This window comes from Coenobita brevimanus, chromosome 14 (genome assembly GCF_032717465.1).
Source record: "Coenobita brevimanus isolate Jiangsu-jjx chromosome 14, ASM3271746v2, whole genome shotgun sequence".
NCBI lineage: Eukaryota > Metazoa > Arthropoda > Malacostraca > Decapoda > Coenobitidae > Coenobita > Coenobita brevimanus.
The window spans coordinates 43,076,625-43,089,476 of NC_136967.1; positions in this window are offsets into that span (position 1 = coordinate 43,076,625).

Genomic DNA, 12,852 nt, shown 5'->3' on the forward strand with positions numbered 1-12,852 from the left:
TTTTCAACTTTGACGGGCTATAGCTCATGAACTAGTTGGTCTGAAATCCTCTGGTTTGCGGCATAAAGTGTGTAAATTCAAGCTCTAAGCGTTGGGCATAAAACTTTTTACTTCTAAAGAAGAAACCAGTCAGTGGAAAGAGAATTAGACATGAGGGTAAAGAGAAGAGTGGAATTGGCCGGACCTTTGTTTAGAGCAGGGAGGGGTCATGTTATGGGTGCTGTAAGAATAATGATCTGAGTGCAGTATAGGAGTATTTCAAAGTGTTCTCCAATAGGATAAGGTCGAGTTGTTCACAATTACATGGTCTTATGACACAGGTAAACAAGCTTCTGAGTCTAAAGCCAACAGCTATTTTTAGATAACCGTATATTGCCAACAAAACCAAGTTGACCAAAAGATCTGTCTGGTATATTAAGACATAAAGAAACTGTTCTTATAAACGACATAATTACGAGCGAGAAAGCGCAACAAGCGAAGCGAGCAAACATGTCAAAGTTATGTTTACTCTATGTTCAACTGAGAAATGAACGGCCCAACACGACCATGCCTGGACCGACATGACACGGCCCGTCCAAGATGGTTTTCAGAGATTAATAACTTTTCTGCTATGTGAGATAGAGAAGGGATTCTTTCCTCAGGTAGTAGGTACATTCAATAAATTTTGTGTTGAGCTATATATTTACTCATTAGACCAAAGAAACCCTTTGGAATCCCAGCTTTCTGAAGGAATATACCAAGGACTTCAATTGACAAGCTCCACTATGAAATCGGTTTAAAAAAGATTTCCTGATGTAACACTGTGATTTCTTGCATGAATTCTACGAATTAAATATCAGATATTATGCTCATAATTTTACATGAAAGGTTTTTCTATGTTCAGGGGGTGAAATCAGCAAACGTGAGAAGCTAAATAGTTTTGTTCCATTATTTTTTTTTCCAACTACCTCATCAGAAATGTTGAAAGTTTATATCATCATCATCCGGACCTCCTTTCCCACCCTAGGGCAGGGTGAGGAGTAGCAATGTCTTGACAGCCTAAATTTGTCCAAGCCAATGGGCCACGCTTCCATTCACTCATCATTCAAGCCCCCGGAGTCCTGGCTCTATGGGATACGCCAAAAACATTAACCACGATTTGTAGCTTCACATAAACGTATCCGATTGAGTCAATCCGGACGCCGCAACGTAAAAAATGGGTGCCAAATCCCTGATCATGCACTTCTCCTCATAACATTCATCCAGCCAGCTCGATCTCTTGTCAGTTCCCTAGCCTCACCGACTTCCAAACCTCTCTTCCTCACACACTCATTCACCATATCTCTCCACCTTCACCTTGGCCTACCTCGCCTCCTCTCTCCTTCAGATTCGCTCACGTATACCTTTTTCACCATTCTCTTGTCATCCATTCTCTCCACATGACCATACCATTTCGGTATACTGTCTTCGATTCTGGTGTCCACCGACTTCCTCACTCCACATCTTTCACGAATCACATTATTTCGCATCCTATTCACCCTCTGTACTCCACATACATTCCTCAGAAGTCCCATTTCCATTGTTCTTACTCTGGACTTCTCATTCTCATACCACACCATAGTCTCACAGCCATATGTTCCATACTTCACATACTTGCATTCATTATAGAAAAAACATTCTGAAATGTAGGATGTGTATATTACATTCACTGATTCCATCAAATCGGAAGTCATTTCTTACGTTTAATAAATCGTCTGAACCTTGCAAGAAAAAATTTAAAAGAACAGAACCGAATTAATGGGTTTAGATGCTTGATATATCACATGTGTAACCTCTCATAATCTTCCAAAAATCTCAGCTCTAGTTATATTCGTCATTACTGTTAAATAGTTAAATTAATTTAAACCAACCTAGATTGCATCCAAATGAATTATCATGTATTAATCTCATGGGATTTAGAGAGAGAGAGAGAGAGAGAGTTGTTAACAATTTTGGAGGATCAGGGCTACATGACTATTAGGCAGGTCGTATGTTGTCTGCACTATGTGCACCACCAACCCCATATTATTTCGGAGATTATTAAAACTACAGGAATATCACTTTTTTGGAAAGGTTATGGAAAGTAACTTTCTTTTTGTTATGCGAGGATGAAGGAACGAAAGGCTGAGCCCGCATGAGCGTTCCTTCCAAGGAAAAAAAAAATAAAAAGAATACAAAAGAGAGCCAAATTCAAGATCCATTCATTTCGAGATGCCTGGACACACTATACTGGAGATCATAGGAAGTAGGAAATACAGACAGAGGGAGACAGTTCCAGAGCTGACCTGTTGCATAAATGAAGGACTGGGAGTAACGGTTAACTCTTGCATTAGAAAGCTGGACAGCAAAGGGATGAGAGTTTGTTGCTAGACGGGTGCTACGTGCCCGTCATTGAGGTGAAGGGATGGAATTAAACAGTTCAGAGGAACAGTGACCATTGACATAGCGATAGAAAAGAGATAAAGATGCAATAGTGCGGTGAAGAGACAAAGGTTGAAGGGGGCCAGTAAGAGGAGGAGAGTTGATGAGACGAATAGCCTTTGACTCCACCCTGTTCAAAAGAGCTGTATGTGGGGAGCCTCGCAACATTTGAGAGTTGCACTCTAAACAGGGGCGAATAAAACCCGTGTATAAAGTCAACAACTGTGCAGGGGTAAAGAAGGCACTGAGTCGGCTTACCACACCTAATCTCTTGAAAGAATATTTTACAAGAGATGCAATATGATCTTTCCAAGACAAGTCCCGTGTGAATGAAACCCCAAGCATGTTCAATGATGATGCAGGATTGAGCTGGATAATATTAAACATCAGCGGGTACTCCTGTGGAAGATTTTGACGGGTTGATAGGTATAAAAACTGAGCCTTTGATGCATTAAAAACAACAAGATTATTTTTACCCCAGTCAGAGATACAAGCCAAGTCAGACATTAGGTGTGCCATAGCCTCATCCCTTGTTTGTTGAAGTAACTGCTGAGATGGACGTTGTGGGAACCAAATGGAAAGGTGAAGGGTGGAATCATCAGCATACAAGTGGATAGGATTAGATGTACAGCTTAGAAGGTTATTGATGAATATAAGGAAGAGAGTTGGTGATAGGACAGAGCCCTGAGGAACACCACTGTTGATAGATCTAGGAGAAGAACGATGACCGTCTACAACAGCAGCTATAGAATGACCAGAAAGGAAGCTATAGATGAAGGCACAGATAGATGGATAGAAACTGTAAGAGAGCAGTTTGGAAATTAAAGATTTATGCCAGACTCGACCGAAAGCCTTTGAGATGTCAAGTGCAATGGCAAAGCTTTCGCCAAAGTCCCAAAAGGAGGACGACCAGGAATCTGAAAGGTAGGTAAGAAGATTGCCGGTGCAGCGTCCCTGATGGAACCCATATCGGCGATCAGAAAGAAGGTTGTAATAGGAAAGATGTTTTAAAAAATTTTCTGTTAAGAATAGACTTGAAAACTTTTGAGACACAGGATGTTAAAGCAATTGGACGATAGTTCGAAATTTGGGAATGGTCACCCTTCTTTGGGACTGGCTGAATGAGAGCAAACGTCCAGCAAGAAGGAAAGGTAAAGTTGAAAGACAAAGGCAAAAGAGCTGACCTAGGTAGGGTGTAAGCACAGAAGCACAGTTCTTGAAGACAACAGTAGGGACTCCATCAGACTCTTATGCATTGTTAGTATTAAGGCCAGTGATGGCAGAAAATACATCAGCTGAAGAAATTTTAATGTCAGCCATGAGGAAGTCAGAGGAGTGCAGTGAGGGGGGGGAACAGCACCTGAATCGTCTAAGGTGGAATTGGAGGAGAAAGTCTGAGTGAAGAGATCTGCTTTATCAGTAGAAGAAATAGCTACAGAGCCATCAGCATAGAAAAGAGGAGGGAAGGATGATGAAGTTAAGTTGTTAGAAACTTTTTTGGCAAGGTGCCAGACGGAGTGAGAAGAATTTGAGTTGGAGAGTTTAGAGCATTGTGTACCGATGAAATTATTTTTTGCAGGGCAAAGAACAGACTTAGCATGATTCCGGGCAGAAACATAAAAACGATGTGATTCAGGGGTGGGTTGGCTCCGGTACCTTTTACAACTGGTGTTGCTTATGTGATTTTATCAAAACTGCCCATCATACTGATAAAAAAAGTCAAACTGAGCACCGAACAACACAATAATTGTGCTCTATCGGTTATTATTAAAGCTCCCGTAAATCTATATGCATCATCGAAAAGCTTATTAAAAAGTAATGCAGCAGGTGTTACTAACGTGACCTCAAAATTCGCCAACATATTCCCGAAAACGTCAAACAGTGTTAACCCACCCCATCCCAACGTTTTCTGGGCAGTGGTACGCCTCAGTCCCGACATTTTTGGACCTTTTTTTTTTTGGCTCAAACATCCGCTTTTGGTGAGAAACATCGAAAATTCTTAGAGAAATCGCTCACCTGAGGTTTAAAATACTCGATCCAGGTAGGAGTACCTCCTTACCTTACAGGGTTTTCTATCAGGCTGGCTGCAAAGAAAACGAGTTCTATGGGAGGATAACTATTCTACACCACTCATAAACGGTATTTATTTATTCATTTGGTACGAATTTATTGTAGTACAAGAGTACAGTATATTGGTTTTCAAACGGTAATATAGGCATTATAAGCATTGTTTCACTCACTTACTCATCCCCATTCCTGACCTTTTTTTGCCACATTACCTGATCATCATTTCTGACAGATTCTTCCTCTAATGTTTGTCCTCCACATTGTCATCGATTGGGGAATCACTCTGGCCCTGAATTTCGTACTGTGGCATGACATGGCTTTACCGACCAGGTCACTGATAACAGGTGAATTGCTGAGAAAAGGTCATGAGGGGAGGGGAGGAAGTCATGCTGGGTAAGGCATTGTCCCTGCCTGGCATCTTGTAGAGGAAGGTGTCCCGTGTATATGTGCCAAAAATCACTTGCAAAAATTGAAAATTGTGCAAATTAGGTATCTTGCAATGTTGCCACGTTAATTTACGTCTCCGGGATATGAGTGCACATCATGTGAGGACGTGAATTCACGTCTCCGTGACGGGGCGGGTTAATTAAGCACCAGAATTTATTCGTCCTTGAAACGAAAATAGCTGCAGTTACTTAAATGCGTCATTGGCAAGCTTAATAAAAAGTACAGTATTATGTGAAACTTCATAAAAACACAGGTGACTAGAGCCAGAAATGCCAAACTGAACATATAATTTGAGTCAGGTGTGTGACTATGCATGCTTTGACATGAGGGTCCAAAACCCTCAGACTGATAGCCTAGTAGGCAGATTCTGAAGTGAGATTACACTCTAGTTCCATCCTTAACTCTTTCAATCGTAAACTTAGCTTCCCTCCCCCACATGCATTGCATTCCAGGATGCATTACACATCCATCTAATTATTGTCATTTTAGTGCTTTGAGTGTATCCCCTCTCTCTACTGCCCAAGTCTCACTGTGATACAACATTACACTCCCAACACATGCTTCATATAAAAAACCTTAGCACAGGAGACCCTTTTTCATATGAGGAGAGGCAACAGCTCCCTGAGCTTCCTCCAAGCACTCCTTACCCTGGCCCTGCCTCCAGCACATAATATGTCCCCCAAATAAAAAAAACTCTTCCCCACACTCAAGAGACTCCCAGGCAAAGTCAATTCTTTCACACCTGACAATCTTTATATGCTCTCCCCGACACACCACACACACGAAATCAGCCGTATCTCATAGCTTACCTCTAATACCACTACATCACTTATCAAATACTGTACAAGATGGATTTGCTTTCCACACTTTTGAGGCAAACCACACATAGCCACTCTCCCCCAGCTTCAACAGTATCCTCCTCAGCCCTAAATTATCACTTTTGTTTTATCCGCATTTACTCTCAACCCCTTGTACCCCATTCCGTCTCTTCACTTCCTTAATCGTTCCTATGCCTCCCATTCATTCACTGCAATCAACACCAGGTCAATAGCATACAATACCTTCCATGGGAGTCCATTTCTGAAGACACGTGGATTAGCTTCAAGCACCGTGACAAACAATAAGGGGATGAAAACTGACCCCTGATGCATGCCAACATTCACGGAAACGATATCACCAAAATCTCAGTTCACTTTCACCTGGGTGTAAGTACCCACATACATAGTTATAGCCACTCTAACCAGCCACTTCTCGATCCCAGGCTTTTTTATTGCCCACTTCACTACCTCCCTATGGACTCTGTCACAGGCCTTTTCCAAATCAACAAAAACAAAGTACAACTCCCATTTTTTTCCTTTACATTTTTCCTGAAGCTGTCAGACAATAATACGACATCAGTGGTCCCTTTGCCTGGCATAAACGCGAACTGAATCTCATCAATATTCACTCAATCCCTAATCACACCTTCTAGGACTCTCTCCATGACCTTCATTATCCGATCCATAAGTTTTATGCCTCTATAATTTCCTTTTTTCAGGACATCACCCTTCCTGATGTATACATTTACAATCATACTCTTCATCCGGATATTTGGAACAACACCCTTATCTACATAATCGTATTAATCAAATCAGTAACTAAACCCACTCCTGTATCTCTTGAGGACTTTAGCATTTCAGCAGTCAACCCTACCCAACCGCAACCTGCCTCTTGCCTTGGTCACAGTAGCAACATCAATGAAAGGCCATGAACCAAACACTGGGTCAGCTGACTTCAAACATTCCCTGTTTCATCAAGCTCCTCGTTCGGCAGCCGGTTATAATGCTGTCTCCAAGGGTCTTTAATATCCTGTTAGTCCACCACTACATTTCCTTTATTATTCTTTACACATACTGCTCACCTATGATATCCCTGTTTTTCCCTCTTCGTCTGATTTTCCACCTTAGATACCATACTCTTCTTTTCAACATTATTTAAGTTATCCAGTAAAAGTCTCTAAGACTCAGATATTGCCCTGTATATCTATTTTCTAGCCCTAAGCTTGGCAACAAATTATTCCTCCCTGTTACCACCCCCTGTCCATATATGAAAAAGACTTACCTCATCTCAAAGGCATTGTTTTATTTATTTTTGTTATCAATCACTAAGCAAAATTTAGCAGCTTGGAAGAGACAGTTTTAATAGCCTAAATTTAACAACAACATTCAATAACTCTGATAACTATGAATGGTTTCCTCTAAGCTTAATAATACTAACATTATGCAGCAGTGCATTACACAGGACTCTTCGTTGTCAAGGATTTAAAACAGACTTCAGCTATGGCAACTAGAGGGGTGTGCTTTGGCTAACGCCAGATAACAACCAGTAAAGGAGAGAATTAAAAAAAAAAAAAGATCACACTAATGCCATAAGACTTAACTTGTTTGGGGGAATCTCCATACTGGACAGATAAATGAATTATACTTTGTTTAATGACAGGTGCTTTAACTCATAACAGGAATAACAATCACCTGCCATCACAAGGAGGGAAACCCATGCCTGTCCAATATTAGTGAACCTCCATAATTGTCTATGCTCTAAAGTATTGTTTTTTACTCTGGCAAATACCAGCTAAGTTTGGCAAACTTCCGATTATTTTACTCAGTAAACGGATATCTCCCTTGCAACAATGGGTCGAAACAAGTTTCATACGGCATATGCTTGCCTTTTTTTTTTTTTTTTTCTTAAACACCTCCAATTTCCTTTTACCTCAATATTCGACCAATAGAAATTCTTACATAAAATACCGCTTAAACATAAACCGAATCAAGTTCCAAGAGGAGATAAGCAAAACGATGGGATGGAGGTGTGTGTGTGTGTGTGTGTGTGTGTGTGTGTGTGTGTGTGTGTGTGTGTGTGTGTGTGTGTGTGTGTGTGTGTGTGTTCTTACCTTACCTAATTGTTCTTACCTAATTGTATCCTTACAGGAATGAGTCAGGCTCGTACTGTCCCGTGTCTTAAACCATATTTATCATAAATATCCTTAAATTTATGAATTGTTTTCGCACACATTTCATTCGGTAGTGCATTCCACAGATCAATTGCTCTATTTGGGAAACTAAATTTACTTACGTCTTTATCGCCTCTTTCTTTATGCAGTTTTTTTTTTTTTTTTGCAGTGTCCTCTTGCCGATGCATCCCCATAAGTTATGTAATCATTTATGTCTATTTTCTCCTTCCCTGATATGCATTTATATAGCATAATCATGTCTCCTCTTTTCCTTCTCTCCTGTAGTGTAGGCAGACTCAGTTTTTCTAGTCTTTCTTTGCAGCTTAGATCCTTTAAACTTGGTACCCATCTTGTAGCGGCCCTTTGAACTTCTTCAATCTTGTCCATTTGTTTTTTGAGGTGAGGACTCCAGACTACTGATGCATACTCCAGGATTGGTCTGATGAATAATGTTATTATCTTTCGTAGCATGTCTTCATTTATATATGTGAATGCTATTCTCGTATTTGCAAGCAGTGTATACATGTTCCGTACCTTCTCACTGATGTGGCCAGCCGGAGATTGTCTGTTATTGATAATCACGCCTAGGCCCTTCTCTCTTTCTGATGTGTGTAGGGTTTTATTTCCTAACTTATAATCCCAATTAGGTCATTCTCCACTTTTACCAAACTTTACATGACACATGTCCACATTGAATTCCATTTGCCATGTATTGCTCCATTCATGAAGTTTATTAATTCTTCTTGTAGCTCTTTACAAGAGTCTGCATTAGTAATTGTCTTTTGTATTTGTGCATCATCAGCAAACATATTTAGATACCTTTCATTTCCAATGTTGCGCTCTATATCATTTATATACGCTAAGAACATGATTGGTGCCAGGGCTGAGCCCCGTGGAACTCTGCTAGTCACTTCCCTCCTTGATGAGTAATTTCCCCTTAGTACTGTTCTCATTTCTCCTTTTTTGAGAAAATCTTGCATCCAACAACAAAGTTGACCTCGGATTCCTCCTTGATGGTACAGTTTCCATAAAAATCTTTGGTGTGGTACTCTGTCAAATGCTTTCTTGAAATTGAAATAGATACTGTCCACCCATCCTTCTCTTTTCTGTAATGTTTCTGTTACTCTATCATAGTAGCTCAACAGATTAGTAACACAGGATTTTCCTTTTCTGAAACCAAACTGTCTTTCTGTTATCATACTGTGTTCTTCTAAATGATTTACCCAAACTTTTCTTATCAGCTTTACTGTCAGGACTCCATATTATAATTACAGATCATAATATATAGCATGATGGATAGATAGATAGATAGATAGATAGAAGCAGCAAGTCAAAGGATGAGATATGTAGTGTGTCAGCGAGAACTGAGCGATGGTAAACATGATTACACACTCTAACTCAAGGAATGCTTGATAGGCACACGAACAGTGCCTCGTGACCATACACACACATACACATATACTCACACACAGGCTTCTAGAAGCTTCACATCAGAATATTCCATGTGACACGACCCCTGCTAAGTTAGGAATTTAGGAAGCAGAGTTCAGAAGGAGACTGGCTGTAGAACCGACAGGTAGTAGGGAGAAGGAGGCTAGCAACATGGGCTAGAGGGTAGAGGAGAGAGAGAGAGAGCGAGAGAGACAGGAGGTAGCTCGCGGGACTCTACTTTATACTTCACTCGTGTGTGAGGGACTTTGTTAATGTTTCCAAGACAAATAAAAATAGTCGCATACTAATCTTTACCTCTCCTGTCATTGCATGACAAAAGGGAACGAAGATTATCTGCTTACAAAACTACTCACATATTACAATCGCTCGTCCACGAATCTAATATATGTATAACTGATCTACAAAACACACTACAAGAAGCTTACAAAGTTTTTGTAAGATTTCTAATACCTTGCTTACAACACTGGTTAGTGATACTGGTCGGTAGCTGAGTGGATTTTGTCTATTCCCTTTCTTGAATAAGGGCACAATGTTTGCTTTCTTCCAAATATCAGGTAGTTTACCATGTCTCAAGGATTTCTTGAAAATTAAAGATAATGAATTACTTAACTCCTATTCACATTCACGTAGCACCCAACATGAAATTCCATCAGGACCATTTTCTTTTCCTTTGTCTGATTTACGTAATTCCTCTTATATTTCTTTTTCTGATATTTGTATATCTGGTAATATGTGTGGGCATGCATGTTCCATATCACCCCTCTCAAAAGTATTTTCTTCTGTAAAACAGATTGGAAATTTTTATTTTGTGCTTCACAGATATCCTTCTCTTGTATATAGGTGATCCCCTCATCTGTAATGGATTGTATTTTATTTTTTACTTTGGCTTTGCTTCGGATGTAGCTGTAAGATAGCTTCGGTTGATCATTACTTTTGTTTATGGTATCCTCCTCAAACTGTTTTTGGCCTCCTTATTCTTGTATAATCGTTTCTTGCCTGTTTATAGTTGTTCTATGCCCTTTCACTATTGTGTCTTCTGTATCTATTCCACAACATCTCTTTTTTCTTTTAATTTTTTACATTTTGTTTTAAATCATTTTTTTTTTTTTTTTCTGCTTCTTTGTGCTGTGGGATGTACTTCTGGACTCCTATTTTATAAAGTTCACGGATATTTATATAGTATTTAAATCTTGTCCTCTAAGCTCCTTTTCCCAATCAATTTCTAAGAAGTACTTCTTTAGGTCATGGTAGTTTGCCTTTTTATAATTTAGGCTGTTTTTGTAAATTTCATTGCTGTTAACTATGTCATATGCAATCCCGAAGTTGCAATTTAGTACTGCATGGTCGCTTTTGCCGACTGGAGGGTGATACAATAATTGTCAATCTCGTTTTCTTGCCTAGTAAATATAAGATCTAACACTGAGGGTACATCGAGTCCTCTTTTTCTGGCGCATTCCCTTACATGTTGCGTTAGGAAAAACTCCTGCACGAGATCCAGGAGTTTTTGGTCCCAACAGCTATCCTAGCTTATTATATCTAGAGTATTCCAATTTATATTAGTATTAAAATCTCCAATTAATATAATTCTTTCCAATTTCTTGTCCATTCTATGTTGTAATACCCTTAAACTCTGAATTGTACTCTTTGCCAGATCCTTATATTCGCCTCTTTCCCATGTGTTTGATCTGGGTGGCATGTATAAATTTGCTACAATTACTGTCCCTTCAGATGTACTGATCTCTCCTGCAATTGGTTCTACTTGCGATAGTGTATGTAGTTCTATTTCTTTGAGTTTTAGATTTTTCTTTGTTAATATTATAATTCCTTCTCCTTTTTTGAAGTTCCGATCTCTTCTCCATACATTGTATTCCTCCAACTTTAGTATGTCATTTGATATCCTTGGGGTTCATTTTGTTTCAGGTAGGCATATTATATGTGGTTCATTTTCTCTGATATAATCATTCATCTCTAATAATTTAGATACCAGTCCATCTACATTTGAGTAAATCAACTTAATCATCTCAGTTACATACTTGTCATGACCTGGTTCTCCTACCTTCCTCCTTTTTATTCCCTCCTGTTTATGTACCACTTTCGAACCTGCAATCGGATTACTTTGTAAACAAAAAAATGTATTCTCCTCGGAACTACCCTCGTTCTTTGTTTTTGTTTCCTTCTTCTTTTCTTTTAGTAATTCCAGTTCCTCTTGAGTTAGGCATCTCTTTATTCATACATTTTTGAATTCCTCTTTTTCCATGAGTTTCTTTGCATTCTTTAATATCTCCTCCACAGTGTTTATACTCTGGAATGTTACCTTTAGAGGCCTTGACTTGTTTCTCATGTTTCCCTAACCTTTTGTATTCCTCTATGTCTTTATTACAGATTTCTTCTGATACTTCCTTCAACATGCTCATTACATTTGCCATCTCCTTTTTGTCTATCGAGATCTTGTTACTTATTTCTTCCTCTTCTATACCAGTGATTACTATAGATTTGTTGATATCTGCTGAATCTCTGACCAATTTAGGATTGTTTTGGATTATTCTTTTCACTTTATTTTTAATGTTTTTTTTTTCTTCCACCCTTGTTTCTGTCTTTCTTTACCTTCATCATTTCAGCATATGTGTTTTCCACATCACTTTTGTAGTTTTGCACCGATTCATTAACCTATGTTATCTTCTCCTCATTATAACTGCTCTGAGCTATCAGACTGCTTACTTGCCTAATTGTTTCTGTATCATTTTTGAACTCTTCCGTAATACTTTCGTGGTTGACTACCGTACTTGCCATGTCACTAGTTTTCCTCCTATGTGAACCCACTTCTACTGTCAGCTCATCTATTGTTGTGTCTTTCTTGTTGACTTCCTTTCCTAATTTTTCTATTTCTTCCTTCTGCAAGAACAACTGTTTCTTAATTTCATCCATATCATTCTGAAAAGCCATCTCTTATCTGTTTACTCGTTCTACCAGTTTATTGTATGTCCCCCATTTCAACCAGTTCTTGGCAGAAATCATCGTCTTGCTTTCTACAATTATTCCTTTTCTTTTCCAGATTTGCTTTACTAAAGTAGGTGGCCATCATGCGGTACTAAATGCACAGACTGCTTACATTTCCTGGCGCAGAGTCGCAGACAAAACAACTGATGAACTGATTGTTAGCATTCCTGTGCTACTTTGTTGTCTTTACTATTTGAACAACAGTCTTACTTAAACTTCTTTTTATATCAGGACACCATGTAGTCTAACCTGGTACAGAGCTTGATTCATATAAAGATACTCATTTAGGTATGGCCACTGGACAGGTTTGACAAGGTACGGAGTGATGGTGACGTGCGTCTGCCCTGCTCGGTGTCATGTGTGTGTGTGTGTGTGTGTGTGTGTGTCAGTAGCACTGCAACATTCACATTCCCTCTCGCTCCTGGTAATGAATGAATCCATCAGCTCCAGTCACTCGGCGT